The following is a 19,886-nucleotide window of genomic DNA, read 5'->3' as shown; positions in this document are numbered from 1 at the left end:
AGAGCGTCAAACTCACTACCATCTCCAGCAGTGGCCTCAGGGGATGCTGTCAAACAGAGAGGTACCTGGGACAATTCTGAGCACTCTTCCAGGTGACCAGGCCTCTGCCTGTGATGCCACCAGCAGCTTCACCTGCTGCTCTCCTGCTTCACACTGAGGACAGTGCCCTGCCAGTTCCTCCTCTGGTAGTACCAGGACAGAGAGGTGGTCCCCCGATAGCATGCCATAGGCCCACTTTCTCCTGCTCCCTTCCTCAAGGAGAACTACATGCTCTGGAAATTGTTCAACAGGCAATCATAAAATCACTCTTAATGGTAGAGAGTGAGCAGGATAGGGACCGTGAGATGTGAAGAATGACACTGCAGCAGGTTGTCTGGGTTTTATTTGTGTCTCCCATCAATACCCAGCTGGGTACCAGAGAGCTCTGCAGCCCAGGACCACCAGGTAGAGACAGATAATTTCAAAAGAAAGACAAGAAAGTCTGCTCTTTCTGGTGAAGGGACTGGGAAGGGAGAGGCCCAGTGGGGTCTTGGCAGGGAAATCATCCCCTGTGGCCACATCCACAGCAGCTTCACCAGCCTAGCCAGAGCAGGCCAACACACCCAGATCTCCTGAGGCAAGCTTGATGACTGTCCTCCTATTCTGTACCACCCACCTGTCGTCCCACATAAATGCTGGAGCCAGCCCCCTTGCAGGTCTGCACTCCATGATGCTACCTCTAGGGGTCCCCCGCCTCATGCAATACTCCTCTCAGATCAGAGCCCAGGCTCTTTTTGGCTGATCTGCCCTAACACACCTCCTCAACATGCCCCCCCCCCCCCGACCTGGTCTAGCTACCACTCCGAGCTTGGGCATGCTGGCACTGCAGCCACCTCCCACTTTTGTTCCAACCCAGACTATCAGTGTTCTTTTCTTCCGAGCTTCACTCTCACACAAGGTTCCCCAGCCACAGAATTTAACACCTACAAGCCATTTCCTCCCCAGCACAAGCATATACCCCCACAGTAGCAGGGCTGGAGGATTTCAAATAATAGTCCAATATTTTTCCCCAAGAGGTTTCTAGCCACAATGTAAATTAGCAGACGCAAATTTGATCTGCAGGATAGTCTGTGACTTTACATAGCAAAATAAATGCAAATCTCACCTGCAGGCCACACTGGAGTCTGCTGTGCATTTTGCTTAAGTGGATTTCTTCAAAAATAAGTCACTTCTTTTCTGTAGTAAAATTAGTCTGGCCCTCTAAAGAGCCAACCTGCAAAGTCAGTTCACCAGGACAGCTTGAGAAGCAATTTGGAATCATTGGGAACAGAGTAGGACCAGCTGAGGATAGCAGGGCTGGAGAAGAGCTGGAGAAGGTACCCTTTCCAGGAGCCACACAGGGTGTGGGGGTTTGCTCCACAGGGGGTTTGCTCCAACTCACAAGTCTAGAGTCTTTAACTTCATTTTGAGTGACTTAATTATGACTAATAAAGTAAATGAACTGCTGTACTGTCTTAGTATAAATAGATATTTCTTTCCTTTCTCTTAACCCTGATGTTTCAACATCAAGAGCCAAATTAACAAGGGTGTGTTAGATGTGTAAGCTCTAACAGCTCACTTCACGTGGCTGAAACTAAATAGAGTAAACTAAATAGGGGCTGCTCCTGCCCTGGAATGGTGGGGTGTGGACCACACTGCTGGTGATCCCTCCTCTGACACTGATTGATCCATTAGTGAATCTATCAGCAATGAACCCACACAAAGTTTCTAGGTTATGTACACACATTTTCACGGGCTTACAGGTTTCATAGCCATAACTAAACCCTGTGTGAGGTATAGTCTCTTTTGTCTTCCAGCTCTATGGCAGAGTTTCCCAAAGTATGATCCACAGACAGCCTGCAACAAAATCATCCCAGGTTGCTTATTGAAAATTTCTGGGTTCTACTGAGACCTTCTGATTCATGGTCTCTGGGGGTATGGCCAGGAAGCCACATTTTAAACAAACTGCCCAGATAATTTTAAGCATGCTGTTTCATGCTTTTAGTACTTTCTGATTTATACTTTCCTTACAAGATAATGGTGATGATGATGACTATGATGATGATGATAATGGAAGATACAATAAGATTCCTTTAGATTTTTTTTGTGCTTTACTGTTTATAACACTTTTTCATGATTATTTCATTGAATTCTCACCATGACTTGACTATTGCAATCCCACTTACAGATTAGGTTGGAGTTGAGATTCAGAGAAAGGTTAAGAGACTTCCCAGGCTCAGCAAAGCATCTACTCTGGATCATTTTCTGGAGATGACAGACTTAAACAAATCAATTCACTCTCAGCCTGTCCCATCTGCCCAGAAACTTAAACCTAGGACTTGACTGGCCATACCTGACTGGGTCTTAGCTCAAGACCAAAGAACTATTTAACTCAAGGACTAAACCAACTTAAGGACTAAATGTACGACTTGAGTCATGTTCTGTACAGTCAGGAAGACTCCAATAACCTTAGAGAACTGCTACTTATCTCCTCATACCACATACTCATCAGAATATTGTATGGTAATCAGAAGACCTGGTGTTGTTATGACTATACTCCTGCCAACTAAACGAGTTACTCACCTAACATAAAGCTCATCTCCTGTAAAATAACACATTGTAACAAGACTGTATGGAAATCATGCTTGTCAGGTGCTTTGCAGTTATAAAGCATATAAATGTTAGGTGGTATTACTGTTAGCACCATTATCATCTTTAAGATTTCAAGTTCAGAGCTCCTTCCATCTCATCCTAGTCTCTCCCACCACCCTCCTCCAGCCCAGTTCCAACCAAGGCTGCCCAGGGTGGGAGCCAGGGGCCCAACATCCCCACAAAGAATGGGTAGTAGTAATTCAAAGGCTGTTTTTCCTCCACACTTTGTAGCAGTTCAGAAAGGCAAGTCACAGCCATAAATTGTGTACATAAAGGACGGCCTGTCACCAAAGGGGCCATTACCCCCTTAGAAGTCAAGCAACATAGATTAGAATGGAAATTATTTGGGATCTTCATCAGCCAGCTAAAATTGTTTAAGGCTCAGCAATTCACTGAGTTTTGCTGCTGGATCATTGATTTTAGCAGTGTGTGTGTGTGTGTGTGTGTGTGTAAACATGTATGAGTGAGTATGTGTGTGATTGTGCCTGTGTGCACTTCATATTTTGTTGAGGTTCAAAACAAAAAGGAAAAACAGAAACCACTTCAAGTTCTCAGCAAGCTAGGCTTGCCCAATGATCTGGGCCTGGGTGTTCTTGGCCAAATTCAGTCCAGCAAAATCCTCCAGGCCAGAAGGAGATCCCCACAGGACAGACAGCCATGGAAAGAGAGGGTTCAGTATGAGACTTCAAGAAAACACCACCCCCCCAGAACACAAAAATTATGATGCAGGCATCATGAACCTCAGTGTGCTCACCCCAGTCCTGATGGTGCTTCAGCCCCACCCAATGTGAGATCCAGTTGCCCAAGTCACATCGGCTGGACTCCTGGGTCAGGGAAGGAGTATAAAAGTAAAACCAAGAATAAAAGCTAGCCTTCATTCAGTACTTACTACATGCCAGGCTATGGCAAATGTTTTATATGCATCACTTTATTTGATCCTACAAAAACTCCATGAACTAGATTTTATTATTACCATGTTAATGGAGGGGCATGCTGAAATTCACCACGATGAAATGATTCACACAAGATCACAGAACCCATCACAGGGGAGCCAGGATGCAGATTCAAGTCTTATTCTACAACCATGCTCATAACTGGGTTTTGCCAGTGTAGTCTACTATTCAGACCTGGCTTATAGAGTGAAGACCTACAGTACAGAGGTTAAAAACTCATGTTCAGGGGCTGCTGGGTGGCTTAGTCAGTTAAGTGTTCAACTCTTATTTCACTTCAGGTCATGATCTTACCTCAGGTCATGAGATCATGCCCCATGTCTGGCTCTGCACTGGGCATGCTTAAGATTCTTTATCAAGAAAGAAAGAAGGGAGAAAGAAGGGAGAAAGAAAGAAAGAAAGAAAGAAAGAAAGAAAGAAGAAAGAGGAAAGGAAAGGAAAGGAAAGGAAAGGAAAGGAAAGGAAAGGAAAGGAAAGGAAAGGAAAAAGAAAAAAAGAAAAGAAAAGAAAAAAATCTCAAGTTCTGGAGACGGACTACCTGGCTCAACACTTGGGTTTGCTATTCACAAGCTACATACTTTAATGTCTCTGTGGCCCAGTTTTCCTATTTATACAATGGGAATAATCTACTTCATAGAGATTTAAGAGAGGTGTAAATGAATTAGTATATGTAAAGTCACTCGAGTCCTTAGCACATGTAAGTATTCTATAAGTAAGTCTTTGAAACAGAGGGAGTTTAAGGAAGCTAAGAAGCCAAACAGGAAAAATGGGACAACCCAGAGATGAGCAAACACAGGAAGCCAGTAACTTCCCTGGGCCAGCAGGGCAAAGGAAAACCTGGCAGGCCTAGACATCCAGCAGACCTGCTCAGGAACTGGAAATCTAGAAGGGATGCAGCCAGTGTCAGAAACACTGCCTAAGGCAAAGAGGGAAAAGTACCCTAGCTTCACCCTCCTGGCCCCCTCTCCTACCAATGTCTCCCACTGGCTGAGACCAGCTGCAAGCCTGCTGACCCAGAGCCTAGAAAACCAGTTTGCAGGGTCAGCGCATGCCAAACAGAGTGGAGCTGGGCCAGAGCAAGCAGTGAGTCAGAGAGGCAGCAGGCTCAGGATGGGCATGCCTGTCTGGTTCAAAGGACAAAATCCACTCCCTGGCATGGCCTGTAATGCCCAGGCTGTTCTTCCCCCCACCAGCCTGGCCTTTCTACAGCTACATGGGCCTTCCTTCAGCTCCCAAGAGCCAAACTCCTGCTGGCCTCAGGGGCTCCGTTCATGTCCTCACCTATTACTCTTCTCCCACTCTTGGCTCTGCTCATCCCTAATCACTCTTCCCATCTCAGCTTAACTGTCACATCCTCTGAGAGTCTAGAGTAGGCAACACCTGCTAATTTCCATTCCAGTTCCATCTTCTTTTCCTTCACAGTACTGCCTACTCCCCACCTTCACCAGGCACCTAGTACAGGGCCTGGTAGATAATAGATGCTCAAAGCTATTTGTTGAGTGAGCGAACGGGGATGGTGTCCAGCCTTCACCTGGCAGGCCAGAGAAATACTCGGAGGATCAGCCCACTGGTCTATGTCCCCAGAGATGCCAGGCCCCTGGGCTACCTCTTCCACATGCTCCAAGGGCACAGCTCCACCTTTTAGGTCACTCAACAAATGCCCACCTGCAGCCTCCAGAAATCTGGCAACAGGCCAAGGGCAGGATAACTCCTCTGACTCTTCTCTCTTGGCTTATTCCACCCCTCCCTCTCTTATTCACCCCCAGGCCCCCTCCACTTCCCAAAGAAAAGCCTTGGATTCATCACCCCATGAGCACCCCAAGCCCTTCCCTCTTTGTCATATTTATTATAGCACCCTTATAATATGCCTGGGGTCAGCTTGAGGTCAGGATAATGTAGCTTTAGAAGCTTGTGAGTCATTTTAAAGCTTTGAGGTTCCTGAAGTAACAGACTAGAGCCCTCAGAAGCTTCCAGGGTCTCCTTTCCCATGGAGACAGGAGGGGAGAGAGCAGGAAGAAAGGGAAGTTAGGGCAGCTGGCTTAGAGAAGAGAAGGAGGAATAGGAAAGAAGGGAGTGCGCAGGCCCTGGAAACTCGGGAACTGCCTGTAAGTAGGCCATGAGGGTCTGGGCTGAGAACGTGTGATTGGTACCACTAATCATTTCACCAAGCTCAAAATAGGCTCTCTCCTCTGAGACCTTCCTTCCAGGGTCAGCCGTGGCTGCTGATTAACCAAGGATGATGTTCCACTGCTACATGGCAGGAAACAACTCCAGGGAGAGCCCCCAATGTGGACTGCAGGGATCTGCGCTCCCCAGAGGTCACTACTCAGCCTCCCAGCACCCCGGGCATGGAAGCACCCTCAAATTCACTGGTAAGGTGCCCTGGACAGGGTTAGTTCAGGCCCCCTCCCCAACAGCAGAGCCCAGTAAGCCAGGGAGGTAATTGGCAGAGCCTGGGGCCAGCCCCAGGGGGATAGTGATCCGGGAGAATACCCTGTCTTCTGGATGTCATCCTCACTTATCCTCAGGGTGCTGTGGCCCCCAGATGCTCTCTGGGAGCTGTCTTACATCTGCTCCCAGAACAGCATCTGTAGTGATTAAAACCACACAGCCCCTTCGTTCAGACTCCTGTCATCTCTCAGCCTGGCTGCCTCTGCTGCCAGACCAGACAGTCACTTTCCTTTCTCCTATAAAGAGTCTTGTTCAACATGGTTGTTGGGAAGGGGGGCCCATGGGGACAGAAATCCAGAATTACAGCAGCAGTTAATTGCCTGGGTGGTGGCAGGGCTGACGTGGAGACATGTCTGCCTCAGAAGCTGACTTGGGTTCTCTGCTGAAGGTCATTAGGAGGAGGCAAGCTTCAATGTCTTCATCCTGCAAGGCCACATGGAAGATGACAAGTCAGCCGGGCTTGAGCATGGCACAGCTTCAAATGCTCCAACGGGCATCTGGGGTAGCCTCGGGGCACGCTCCTCCTCTCCCTACAGTCTTCACCTGGCTCGTATTGTTAATTGGCAGCCATGGGCACACAGCTGAAGCTGCCATTTCCCTCCCAGGACACGTCCCTTTACCCAGAAGCCTCAAATTCCCTCTTGCCACAGTGCTCTCCTGCCTGGTGTTCAGGGTCATCCCCTCCATGGTCCTGACTACACCGCACTACACAAGCCCACCAGATCATTTATGGATCAGGAGATAGGCTGTGCCTGAAGTTCAGGGGGCAAGGAAGCCACTTCTGTGCTGAAGAAACAGGAGACAATGTCGGATGAGTACGTGCAAGGACCGGGTTGAGTATAGCAACTGCCTCTGCCCAAAAGAGGTGAAGGCATCAGGCCCAGGCCTTCTCTGGGAATGAGGTCAGCACCTCCAATGTGCAGGTGGAGAATAGAGATTCAGGAATGTGCTGCAGGTGGGGACCCAAAGGAGCCATCCATAGGCGGGTCACGAAATTCCAACAGGGCCATAAGGAAGGGCCAGGGCCAGCCCCAGCGGGACTGAAATCAGTCACGGCATGAGGCAGGAGGAGTGCCAGCAAGCAGATGGCAGAACTGCTTTCCTAGCTGGTTCTGTAGCCCCAGTTGAGGACACACCCTGAACCCGTAAAGGGCGCTGGAGAGGAGACACGGAGGGGCCTACAGCAGGCAGACCAGAGCCCAGGAGGCAGAAGACACTACAGCCTGGCAGAGCGAATCCTGGCTGTGGACAAGAGTAAGCACTCTGTACCCCGGTCTCCCACCCTACCCAGGGAGCTGGGGCAGAGAGCATCAGCCAGCAGCCTGCAGAGGTGGAGGCAGGCTGGGCACCTGCCAAGGGCTGGCGTCAGCTGTTTCCCAGCCCAGCCCAGGCCCAAGAATGTGCTGGCAGCCCTGCAGGCAACACACAAGCCCTGTGTGCTTGGGAGGCCCACAAAGGCTGCCTGTCTATCTGGGAAGCCTCTCCCATGACTGTCAGTGAAGCTAGCATTTTGGTCTTTGCTGCAGCAACATGACTTTTGCCCCCTGAGATCACTGTTAGGGAGGCAGGCCAGGCCAGCTGCAGCTATCCACGACCAGCTGCTGGGGCAGAGAGCAGTGAGACAGAGCCTGGCGGCCCATTGCGCTCTGCACAGCCAGTGTACCGGCACGCACAGGCCTACATGCTTGCTCTGGGACATGCTTCCCTGCCCTGTCCACAGCCACACTCCTAATGAGCCATGTATACACTTCTGACTAGTCCTGATTTCTAGCTATTCCATCCCGGTCACTTTAGGGATTTAGGCTCACAGATGAACTTTGCTTCCAATTTAAGAGCTCCCTTTCACAATCCAACATCTCTTCCACAGTAGCCTCAGTCTGTACACAAGTAAACTGGATCAGATAATTTGTCCAAAATCACAGTAGCCCTTACATAACTAAGCCTCTTTGAGACATGAGCGAGAGGTTCATCTAACATTAGTCTCAGACTCTGGGGACTACAACATGAAGAATGTACAGTGTATTGAGAGAGACAGTCATAATTGCATTCTCAGGATCAACAAGTGGTAAAATTAAATCTGGAAGGTCAGGGAGCACAGAGCAGATAGCATCAGACTTATATCTTAGAGGGCAAACAGGACCCCTCCAGCATTACTAAGGGCCAGTAAGAAGTACGGATTTCTGTTCACTGAGCACAAGGACAGGTACTTAACACAGGGATCAGTTAATCGTCACAACTATCCTACACAGTAGACACTTTCCTCATTTCCACTTTATAGAAAAGAAGAGTGAGCTCAGGGTATGTGACCCAAGTCATAGCACTGGAAAGGGAGAAACCAGGATCTGAGCCCTGGCATCGTGTCTCCAGGATCATCACATTTAATCCCTTCATGGTGCTGCTGCCCCCAGTGGGAAGCGAGAGGGCTTCAGTAACACTTCCAGGTAGCAAATGAGGGGAAGGGCATTTGAGCCACGTGCACAACATGTGCAAAGGCACAGTGGTTGAAGAGTATGGCGTCCTTGGGACCTGTAAGCAGCCAAGTATAGCAAAGGCAGGAATTGTCACCAAAGAGGCAGATGGCATCAGGTTAGGGGAGCGTGAGCTAGGGAATCTGGACTCAGGCTTGTAGGCAAAAGGGAGGAAATTCAGGATTTAAGCAGGGGATTAACATGGTAATTTCTACATGTTGGCAAGATCAGCCTTGCACTAATAGGAGGAAGGCTAGGACAGGGGGATCAATTAGGAAACTGTGACCATGAACAGAGACCATGACTCTGGGGAGGAAGTCAGCCCTCAATTTGATGTGAGGAAAGTGAGAAAGATGGAGGAGTCTAACTCCTAGGGGCTGGCACCCAGCAGGATGGCAAGCTGAATGTGGTAATAAAATGGATCCAGTCAGGTGCAGGTTGGGTGGGAGGGGAAGAAATGGAGGGAGCTACCTGATAGTGGTTTAGGTAAGGCTTGTGGTGCAAGAGAGACCATGTGGCCACCAGATATGTGTGCAAGTGAGTGGAGGTGAAGCCATGAGAGAACCGTGGTCTGGTGAAGGGGTGGAAAGAAAGGGAAGGAAGGGGGTGCCTGGGTGGCTCAGTCTGTTAAGCGTCTGACTTCAGCTCAGGTCATGAACTCGTGGTTCATGGGTTTGAGCCCTGCATCAGGCCCTCTGCTATCAGCACAGAGCCCACTTCAGATCCCCTGTCCCATCACCCTCCTCTCTCGCCAAAATAAATAACCATTTAAGAAAAAAAAGGAAAGGGAAGGAAGACGCTGAGACAGGACTCTGGAAGATTACAGACATGAATACACTCAGCAGAAAAAGAGGAGCCAGCAAAGATACTAGGAGATACTGGGCACCAAGCTCAGGGGAGACAGAACCAGGACAGAGCAATGGCTGGGGTCTAAGGAGTTTCAGAAGATGAGCGGCTAATTAATTAACACAACAGGAAGCCAGGCAAGGTGTGGGCTGCACAGAGACATGAGTGGTCACAAGAGACTTTTGTCAGAAGAATGGTAGTTTAAAGAGGAAACAAGAAATGAAGTCGGAGATAAGCTAGATGGTCTTCCAGGAACTTCACTAAAAAGAACAAGGTGCTATAGCCTGGGGGAAGGAGAACTATTCTTATCAAATTTCATTGTTTAAATTATATAATAGTGGCTACTTGTGATAGCATATATTTAAAGTGCCCACAAACACTCATGTAACCCGAGAACCAGAACATCACTGGCACCACAGCAGCAGATATCTACGATCTTCACCCCCCACTCCACCCCCACCTTCCCATCTATGGGGAGTGTTATAAGTTGGCCCCAGCTGGAGCATGGTTAAGGACCGGGAGAAAGGAAACTGCAAAGCAGGGTGCCTGGAGGAGTGCATGACATGGGGAAGGCTGGGGGCACAGCAAAGATGAGCGGACAGAAAAACCATTCCTTGCCCTGAGCCAAGAGGACGGAAGGTGAAGGTTGATGCACACTTGGATGGGTTGGAAGATAATGAGAAGAGGGAGCTGGGGGAGTTTATGCCAAATGACCCCCATCTTTTCTTGAATAGAATCATCACAATAATAAATGCGCCAGTAATGAGGTGAGGACCTTGAGGAGAATGAACTGACCAGAGATACATAAAGGCTGTTGCCAAGCAGAACTGAGGGCCTGGCAGGTGCATCTGTAGTGTCTCCACCCACCCAGAAATTCAATTCCCTCCAAGCCCTCTCAGCAAGCCAGGTGAGCATAGTTGGATTGACACAAAGTGGGTCAACAGAGTGGGTCTCGTCCAACGGGAATGAATCCAAGTTTTTGATAAGTATGGGCACTGATAAGAATTGGGTTGAACTGATGCACCCCAGGATCTTGGCTGATCAAAGAATAAGATGCTGGAGAGGGAATGGGGGCTGTCCTGGGAGCAAGGGGAAGGATCAAGGGATGTTAGCTCAGAATGAGGTCGAGGATCAGATGACACTGTAGAGCTCTGAGGTAAGTGTTGGATGAGTTCTGTAAAGTGCTAATGCAATTTGCATCTGGCTTTGACACCTATCAGCTGTGTGGCCTTGGGCAGATTTTTTAACATCTCTGAACCCCCATGAACTTACTCATAGCCATTCCTCTCTCAGAGGGTTATCACAAGACTCAAAAGAGAGAACAGTGCAAGTTCATTGCCAGCTGTGTACACACATCAGCCGTGATGAATCAGGCAGGGAGGCCAAGAAAGTTTTCGGGTTTCAGGCAGAGTTGGGATGCAGCAAACCATTCATGTAACTGCCTTTTCTCGCTTTGCCCTTGTCCTTTCAGAATCTCATCTGGTTGGTTTCTGACCAATCTCTAAGACCTACTGGAGTCAATTTGAATTCTAATCCAATCCTCCAAGGTGCCCCTCCAGCCTCAGCAGGGTGTCATCTATGAAATTAATGAGCGTGCTCTGTTTCATCATCTAGTTCATTGCTGGAAACATTAAATAGCCCAAGGCTCCAGACTTTGAAGTGCTCCAAATGGCCTCCACAAGTCTCCAGGATTTTTCTTTGGAGACTGTGGAAAGGCAGACACTCTTCACCCTAGATATAGGGTGTTCTACCATAACCTACCCCTCACCTCCATTCTTATCCACAAAGGTGGTCTTTTTGTGTAGCACAAAAACTCTACATTTTGCATTAAAAATCAAGGCTCCCCATGCACTTCCCTGGAGACCACTCCACTCCTACCTCCTTCTTTAGGAAACCCTGATCCACAGCCTTGACCCCAATTCCTGCCTAGTGCCCTTCCTCTAAGGGCCTGTGAACCATCATTGTCTCAGTCCACAATGCTTAGTGCAAAGGCAATAATTTACCACTGGCAGATGATTCTTGCAATCCAGCTGGAAATGTCTTGAAATGCAACCCAGGACCATGAATCTGCCTATACCCTCCTTTTCCAATAGGCCAGTCCTGAGATCCAGATCCAGGGGACTGCACACTACTCCCACCCTCTGGCATCCTTCTTTCCTCCACCTCTGTCTGCATGGTTCTCAAAGACAGCACCCAGAATTCACCCACTTTCATTGATCACCTATGAAGTGCCAACCTCAGGCATACGTACACAACCATTAACAAAACAATCACATCTGGTCCTTATGGATGCTTCAGTGCAAGCTCTCTCCTGTTCTCTGTCTCCCCTGATGTCCCAAAGAGTTGTCCTCCTGAATTCTAGTTGACAAATCCTATACTGATTTCCTCCCCTTATGTGCTTGGGACAAATCACTGTCAACTGCTCATCTTCCATTCCAGCCCTGGCTCTTAGCTTACCCTGAGCTCTTCCACATAGTCCTTGTCACCCTCCCTGCCCTTTTTAATCTTAATTATCTCTCCATCTTGTGCCTGAGCAGGCATCCCTTCCCTCTTTTATAGCTCCTACCCTCTCCCACCTAAGCCTAGGCAAACCTCCTTCTCTCTTTCCCTTTATGTCTCAATCTTTCCCACCTCCAAATAACAAGTGAGCCAACATCTGTTTACATTTACAAATCAACCATTTTGGAACTCTTCCCTGTGACCCCAAAGTGGTCTGGCTTTGGCACTTCTACAGTTGAGGAGGATGCTTAGTAACAGATTCTGGTGCCTTAGTGTCTCACAGCTCAAGACAGGAGATCCAGACTTTTTCTTTTTTTTTTTTAATTTCTTACTTTTTTTAATGTTTTATTATTTATTTTTGAAAGAGAGACAGAGAGAGAGAGAGAGAGAGAGAGAGAGAGCAAGAGTGGGGGAAGGGCAGAGAGAGAGGGAGACACAGAATCCAAAAAAGGCTCCAAGCTCTGAGCTGTCAGCACAGAGCCTGAAATGGGGCTCAAGCCCACAAACTGTAAGATAATGACCTGAGCCAAAGTCTGACCATTAACCAACTGAGCCACCCAGGTGCCCCAATTCCAGACTTTTTCTGAGGCAATTTGGTAAGAGTAACCCAAAATTCCCTTCATGAGGGATCAGATCCAGTGCCCTTGGGGTCCACTGACTTATCAGTCATCCAAAAGTGATGATTGTAGAGGTGCCTGGGTAGCTCAGTCAGTTCAGTGTATGACTTCAACTCAGGTCATGAGCTCCCATTTGTGGGTTCAAACCCTGCATCGGGCTCTGTGTTGACAGCTCAGAGCCTGGAGCCTGCTTCAAATTCTGTGTCTCCCTCTCTCTCTGCTGCTCCCCTGCTCACACTCTGTCTCTCTCTGTCTCTCAAAAATAGATAAACTTAGAAAACAAGTGATGATTGTAGCCATGCCTGACATGGTACTAGGCACTAGGAATCCAGAAATGATGAAGATGCACTACTGTGCCTGAAACTAACATGAAAACAGAGACAATAACAAAAGCTATAGACAAAGCACAGAACAAAGGAATTCATTTTTTTTCTTGAGGAAATCAGGAATATTTCATAGAGGTGACATGCAGAGACAAAAAAAAAGAAAAAAACCAGTAAAGAAAGTGTCAGCAGTGACATTGTTTTTGACTTGGCAATCTGTCAGCTCTGCAGAGAAGTATTTTTTACCTACCCTACTGAGCACACAGAGCAGCTAGACCTGTGTGTGTGTCTATGCACATCCGAATAAATGGGTTTACACCTGTGCCCCTGTGTGTCGGCTGTGGGAGGAGAAGTTGACATCAGCGTTCCCTTTTGAGAAATGATGGAAGAGGCAGAAAGGGTTGAAACCGAAGAGCCAAGGGCCACGGCAAAGACGTTTGTTAGCTGTACCTCTACAGCAGCTCTCTACTTTGTCTTCGTCTAACCAACAGGATCCCCATTATCCATTCTACCTTCTGAGCACCTCCCACATCTATGCACTTTTCCCCACTGCACTGCACTACCTAAGTCAAGCCCTCATTGTCTGCCACCTTGATTACTGCAACAGTCTCCTACCTGGCCTCCTCGCCTCCAGTCTGTCCCTCTTCCAAACTGTTCTCCCCACAGCAGCCATGTCTTCCTTCCTTCTACAGCCCTGATCTGATGCTTTCCTCCTTCAATGGCTCCCCAGTTGCCTTTTGCCTGATGAGACTCTCAATGTCTACCACATATGGCCCCTGCTGATCCCTCCAAGCCTGGCACCTCACTACTCTCCCCATGATCCCAGGCTGGACAGCTCAGCCAGACTGTGTTTTACTCTCCTACATCTCTCATGTGCTTCTACTTCTTCTGGAAACATCTCTGCCATTCCCACCCCCACCTCCTCTATACATGGCTGACCCATAGTCAACGTTGAGATCTTAGCCTAAGCTTCCTGACACCTTTCCTGGCCCCAGTCTGGGATGGGTGTGTGCCCCCATCACCACGGGGTAACCCAAACACCTGTGTAGGTGTCTGATTCCCATTAGACCACCACCTTGATGCCTAGTTTTGGGGACCATTGTATCTACAGCTCTAAATCAGTTGTTGTTAAGTTAGAGGTGCTCAATGTTTATTGAACCACTGGATGTGCTGGGAGTCCTTGTAAGTCTCTACTGTCATTATTGGCTTCCCAGCTAAAATGAAACATTTTGGTGGTTTCTCCTGAAAAATCATAGAGTCCAAAACTGCCAGGAGTGGGAGGACCTTGGAAACACCTAGCTCAAATCTCAGATATCAACCGAAGGAACTGAAGCCCAGAAAGCAATAAGCAGTGAGTCCCCCAAGGCTATATGGGAAATTATGAAGACTGTCACTCTATCATTATGTGTAGTAATTAGTGGTACCTGCCCACAACCCACACAACTGCAGCCCCCAAAGAGCCCTCTCCATTCCTGATTACAAAGCATTTCCTCTTCCTCATCTCCTTCATTGTTTGAACCACACAACTCCTGCAAAATCGGTTGGGTAGGTGATCTCAGTGCCCCCATTTTATTGAGCAGGGAACTGGGGCTCAGAGAGCCCAAGCTGCAAGTCCCAGGGATGGAGGAAGTCTCCTCAGAATCCAGACTCCATGTTCATTCCCCTCACCATACTGCACCTGGCCCTTTTGCCCTTTGCTCACAAGAGAGTTGGATGCCAGCAAGGACTAGGATGATCGAGCCAATGTTCTGTCACCATGGCAGCACATTGCCAGGTGGCTGATGGGGTAAGAGCTCCACAGACCTGCAAGAGGAAAGGTTGCAGGAAAAGCTGCACTGGGTCCAGGGCTACGAGAGTGAACAGGCAGGCAGCAGCTCTCAGACTCACCAACCATCAGCCAGGTGCTTGACTTTATTTAAGAAAATTATTTTTCATTTGGTCTCATGGGCAATGGACCATGTCCTGCCTTTTTAAAACGAGATTGGGAAGCTAGAGCTGACCTGACACATCCCTCCGGTTTTCCTATGCACACTTAAACATTCTGCCAAAACTAATATCTTTATTCCTAAAACCTTCAATTCATGTAGGGCAAGCAGCGTCTGCCTGTGCTGTATGGAGCATGCACTTCAGCCTTTATATTACCCAGAGGAATGAGCTGCTATTATGAAATCATTAAATTAATAACTTGGTAATATAGGCAGATATATAAAACAATCTGTTCATAGAACAAAAGAAATTACTACGTTCCAAACATTCATAATTTAATTTAACAGCAAATTAAAGTAGCATACATAATTTTAGCCTCAAAATGTCAATAGTATTATGTAAATAGAGTACCGAGTCCTATTGCTCTGTGTGTGTGTGTGTGTGTGTGTGTGTGTGTGTGTGTGCATGCGCACGCATGCACATACACACATACAGGTGTGTAGTTGTGAGTGTTAAATGAGGGCGGGGTGCAGGGCTGACATTTACCTCCTGTAGGCCTCTTTTCTTCACGACAGAGAAGCAATTGACAGAAGTAGATGAGGTGCCCAGCTTTTAATTAAGAATGTATTAAACATTCAAAGAGCTGTAGAGGGAAAGCTAGTGAGGCGCTCTGCTGGCTGCCAGGATTGGATGCTGAGCAAACAGTAAGAACTGCAGAGGAGACAGATCCGGGGGGCTGTGCCAGGGCTACCTCGGGAAGGGTGAGTGTCAAAGGCCACCAGGCCTAGAACATGGGACCTTAGACAGGAGACAAATCTTACAAGTATGGAGATGAACCCAGGGAAAGACAGGCTGCTGGCTAGCATGGAATTATCTCAGGGAAATGACCAGGACAGGGGAGGTCTTCCCCTGCCCCAGCATCTGACAAGAACTAGCCCTCCCACCCCTGAGCTCTAAGGTGGGTAAAGTAAGCCAGAGAGACCCTGACCTATTCTGGTCAACTCCACAAACCACCTGCCTTGTGTGAACTGAAAGGAACTAGGCTAGTATGAGGCTGTGTGAGGGACAGGAGTCACTCCATAGCAGGAGTTCCTGACCCCTCTTCCTGGCAGGTGGCAGGCAGTGGTCCCTGTTAAAGGAGAAAGAGTACAAAGGCTTCCTATGTGAGGCTTCACCCAAGCTTTTCTCACCTCTGAGGAGTCATACCTGTTTCTGCTCCCATGAATTGTTTTCTAGGGACAATGGATAGCCCAGAGTCATGGACTTGCAATGCTGCAAGGGACGTGTGAAGTCAGTGAGTTCAGTCCTGCTTCAAAACAACACAATACACACATGTGCATACACAGAATTTGGGATATAATTTCAGGGATTCACATATCCTGTTGATGAACCCAAAGTGAAGAATCTCTGGTTTGGCTGAAGACATTCATTAAGCATGGAACTATATGTATAAAGAGTAATATATATCTAGTACCAAAGGTATGAGACAGAGAGTAAGACAGGAATTCACAGAAGGCTTCCTGGAGGAGGGAAAACACTTGAACTTGAAGGATGGTTAAGCCTTAGATAAGGAGATAAGAGGAAGAATACATGGAATGAAGATTTAAAAAGAAAGAAAGAGACAGAGAGAGAGGAAGGAAAGAAGAAAGGGAGGGAGGGAGGGAGGGAGGGAGGAAGGAAGGGATAAAGAGAGACAAAAAGAAAGAAAAAAAAAACAATGAAAGAATGAAAGAAAAAGTAAGCCTGAATGCATGAAGGACAATTAGTCTTCCATGGATGAGGGTAGGAGAGGAAAGAAGGCATCCTATGGGGAAAGACCCTGTATAAGACAGGTCTATAAACAAAAGCATATAAAACATTTATCTTCTTAGATATATTTATTTTCTGTGCATGTGAATAGTGAACTAGAGGAGAAAAGATTAGAACCAGGTAATCCAGTGAATAAACCATTCTAGTAGTTTAGGGGTGAGGGGAGCAGCAACAAGACTAAGTCTAAATAGGTGTGGGAAGGAGGGGACAGGAAGACACATTATGAAGATAACCTTGACAGGACTTTGGAATGGTTGGAGGATCTATCTTTACAGGCCAGCTACTGTAACAAAACCCACAGAATCTAAATGGCTTAACACCAAAGGTTTATTTCTCACTCACATCACGGTATGATGTGGGTGAATGGAGAGACTTGATCCATGCAGTCATTCAGGGACCCATGTCCCTTCTACCTTGTGGTTCCAACATAGTCCACATTGTCCTCCACTGGATGTGTCTCCACTCCACATATGGCAGGAAGATGAGGGAACAGAGACAGCATGAAGAGTTTTATAGAAGCTTTTACTGCCAGCCCAGAAGGTAGTTAACATACCCCTGCCCGTGTTTTTTTGGCCAGAGCTCATTCATGCACCTGCTGGAAGACTGCGAAATGTAGTCTAGCTACCCAGGAGGATAAGGGAAACAATTTCCCAGTTTCTATAGCTGCCAATGAAGAGAGAGGGAGAGGGAGTCAAGAATGAGTACTTTCAGGCCTAGGAACCAGAAGATTAATGGTATCACTGATACACATAAGAAAATTCAAAAGGGAAGCTACAAGGATCTAAAGCTTGGCATTGTACATCCATATGCCTAGTAATTAACCCAACAGAATAATAAAGTAGATTTTCTCAAACATATAGTTGCAACATTATCCCAGAAGCTTAGCATAACAATCTGACTCTTTCTTATATGATACAAGAAGTAACATGGTACAAGAAGTAACATATGACACAAAAAACATTGGCAACAAGTTTTAATTTAGCCTTCCTCAAACCTAAGAAATGTAATGTTATCAAAGGGCATTATTAAGAGAGTAAAAGGGCAACCCACAGAATGAGAGATAATATTTGCAAATTACCAGATAAGGGACTAATGTACAGAATATATAAAGAACTCCTACACCTCAACAACAAAAAACAAACAACCCTATTCAAAACATGGACAAAGGACTCAAATAGACATTTCTCCAAAGAAGATATACAAATAGCCCATAAGTACAAGGAAGGATTCTCAACACCACTAATCATTAGAGAAATGTAAATCAAAACCAATGAGAAATCACTTCACACCATTTGGATGGCTATTATTAAAAACAAAACAAAACAGTCTTTTTCATAACTAATTGGCCACAAGAACACAGGTGTCATGAAAACCACCACTAAAACTAAATCAAAATGAGAAAGGTAAAAACTCCTATCAACATCCCCATCATTGGACACGTAGACTCGGGCAAGTCTACCACTACTGGCTATGTGATCTATGAATGTGGTGGGATTGACAAAAGAACTACTGAAAATTTTGAGAATGAGGCTGCTGACATGGGAAAGACTCCTTCAAGTATGCCTGCGTCTTGAAAGCTGCACATGAACGTGGTGTCACCATTGATATTGCCCTGTGGAGATTCAAGACCAGCAGGTTTTATGTGACCATCACTGATGCCAGGAAGACACAGAGACTTTATCAAAAACGTGATTACAGGCACATCTCAGGCTGACCATGCTGTCCTGTTGCTGCTGGTGTGAATTTGAAGCATGTGTCTCCACACAGGGGCAGACCTGTGAGCATGCCTTTCTGGCTTACACATGAGTGTGAAACTAATTATTGGTGTTAACAAAATGGATTCCACTGAGCCACCATACAGCCATAAAAGATACGAGGAAATCGTTAAGGCAGTCAGCACCTACATTAGGAAAATTGGCTACAACCAACATAGTAGCACTTGTGCCACTTTTTGGTTGGAATGGTGACAATATGCCAAATGCTGACTTGCCCTGGTTCAAGGGATGGAAAGTCCCCCATAAAAATGGAAATACCGGTGGAACCACACTGCTTGAAGCTCTGGATTGCATCCTGCCACCAACTCGTCCAACTGAGGAGACTTTGCCCCTCCAGGATGTCCATAAAATTGGTGATATTGGTACTGTCCCTGGGGGCCAAGTGGAGACTGGTATTCTCAAACCTGGCATGGTGGCCACCTTTGCTTTAGTCAGTGTTACAACTGAAGCAAAGTTTGTTGAAGTGCACCACGAGGCTTTAAGTTAAGCTCTTCCTGGGTACAGTGTAGGCTTCAAGGTCAACAACGTGTCTGTCAAAAATGTTTGTCTTGGTACTGTGGCTGGTAACAGCAAAAATGACCCACCAATAGAAGCAGCTGGCTTCACAGCTCAGGTGATTATCCTCAACTATCCAGGCGAAATCAGTGCTGCATATGCACCTATACTCACACTGCTCACAAATTTGCTGAGCTGAAGGAGATTGATCATCACCCTGGGAAGAAGCTGGAAGATGGCCACAAGTCCTTGAAATCTGGTGGTGCTGCCATCGTTGATATGGTTCTTGGCAAGCCCATGTGTGTTGAGAGCTTCTCTGACTATCCTCCTCTGAGCCATTTTGCTGTTCATGACATGAGACAGACGGTTGCTGTAGGTGTCATCAAAGCAGTGGACAAAAAGGCAGCTGAAGCTGGCAAGGTTACTAGAAAGCTCAGAAACCTAAATGAGTATTATTCCCAATACCTGCCTCCTCAGTTTTAATCAGTGGTAAAAGAATGGTCTCAGAACTATTTGTGTCAATTGACCACTTAAGTTTAATAGTAAAAGACTGGTTAATGATAACAGTGCATCTAAAACCTCCAGAAGAAAAGGAGAATGGTGTTTGTGTGTGTGTGTGTGGCAATTTAAGTTATTAGTTTTTTAAATCAGTACTTTTTAATGGAAACAACTTGACCAAAAATCTGTCACAGATTTTTGAGCCCCATTAAAACAAAAGTTTAGTGAGAAAAACAAAACAAAATATAACAAGTAACATCTTGGTGAGGATGTGGAGAAATCAAACCCTTGTGCATTGCTGGTTGGAATGCAAAATGATGTAACTGCTATGAAAAACCAAATAGTGGTTTTTAAAAAAATTAAACATGTATTTACAATGTGATCCAGCAATTCCACTTCTAAATATATACACAAAAGAACTGAAGGCAAGGATATGAGTAGGTATTTGTATGCCCATGTTCATAGCAACAGTAACCAAAAGGTGGAAGCCACCCAAATATCCATTGACAGATGAGTAGATAAACAAAATGTGGTTGATGTATACAATAGAATATTATTC

At 46.6% G+C, this 19,886-nt stretch overlaps 1 pseudogene; it reads left to right on the top strand.

Annotated features, from left to right (window-relative positions):
* Positions 1-17,893: 17,893 nt before the first annotated feature.
* On the top strand, positions 17,894-19,322 carry LOC106981089 (elongation factor 1-alpha 1-like; annotated as a pseudogene).
* The last annotated feature ends 564 nt before the right edge of the window (positions 19,323-19,886 follow it).

Source organism: Acinonyx jubatus, chromosome B1 (assembly GCF_027475565.1).
Source record: "Acinonyx jubatus isolate Ajub_Pintada_27869175 chromosome B1, VMU_Ajub_asm_v1.0, whole genome shotgun sequence".
In the NCBI taxonomy this organism is placed as follows: domain Eukaryota; kingdom Metazoa; phylum Chordata; class Mammalia; order Carnivora; family Felidae; genus Acinonyx; species Acinonyx jubatus.
This window is presented reverse-complemented; position numbering and strand designations above follow the sequence as displayed.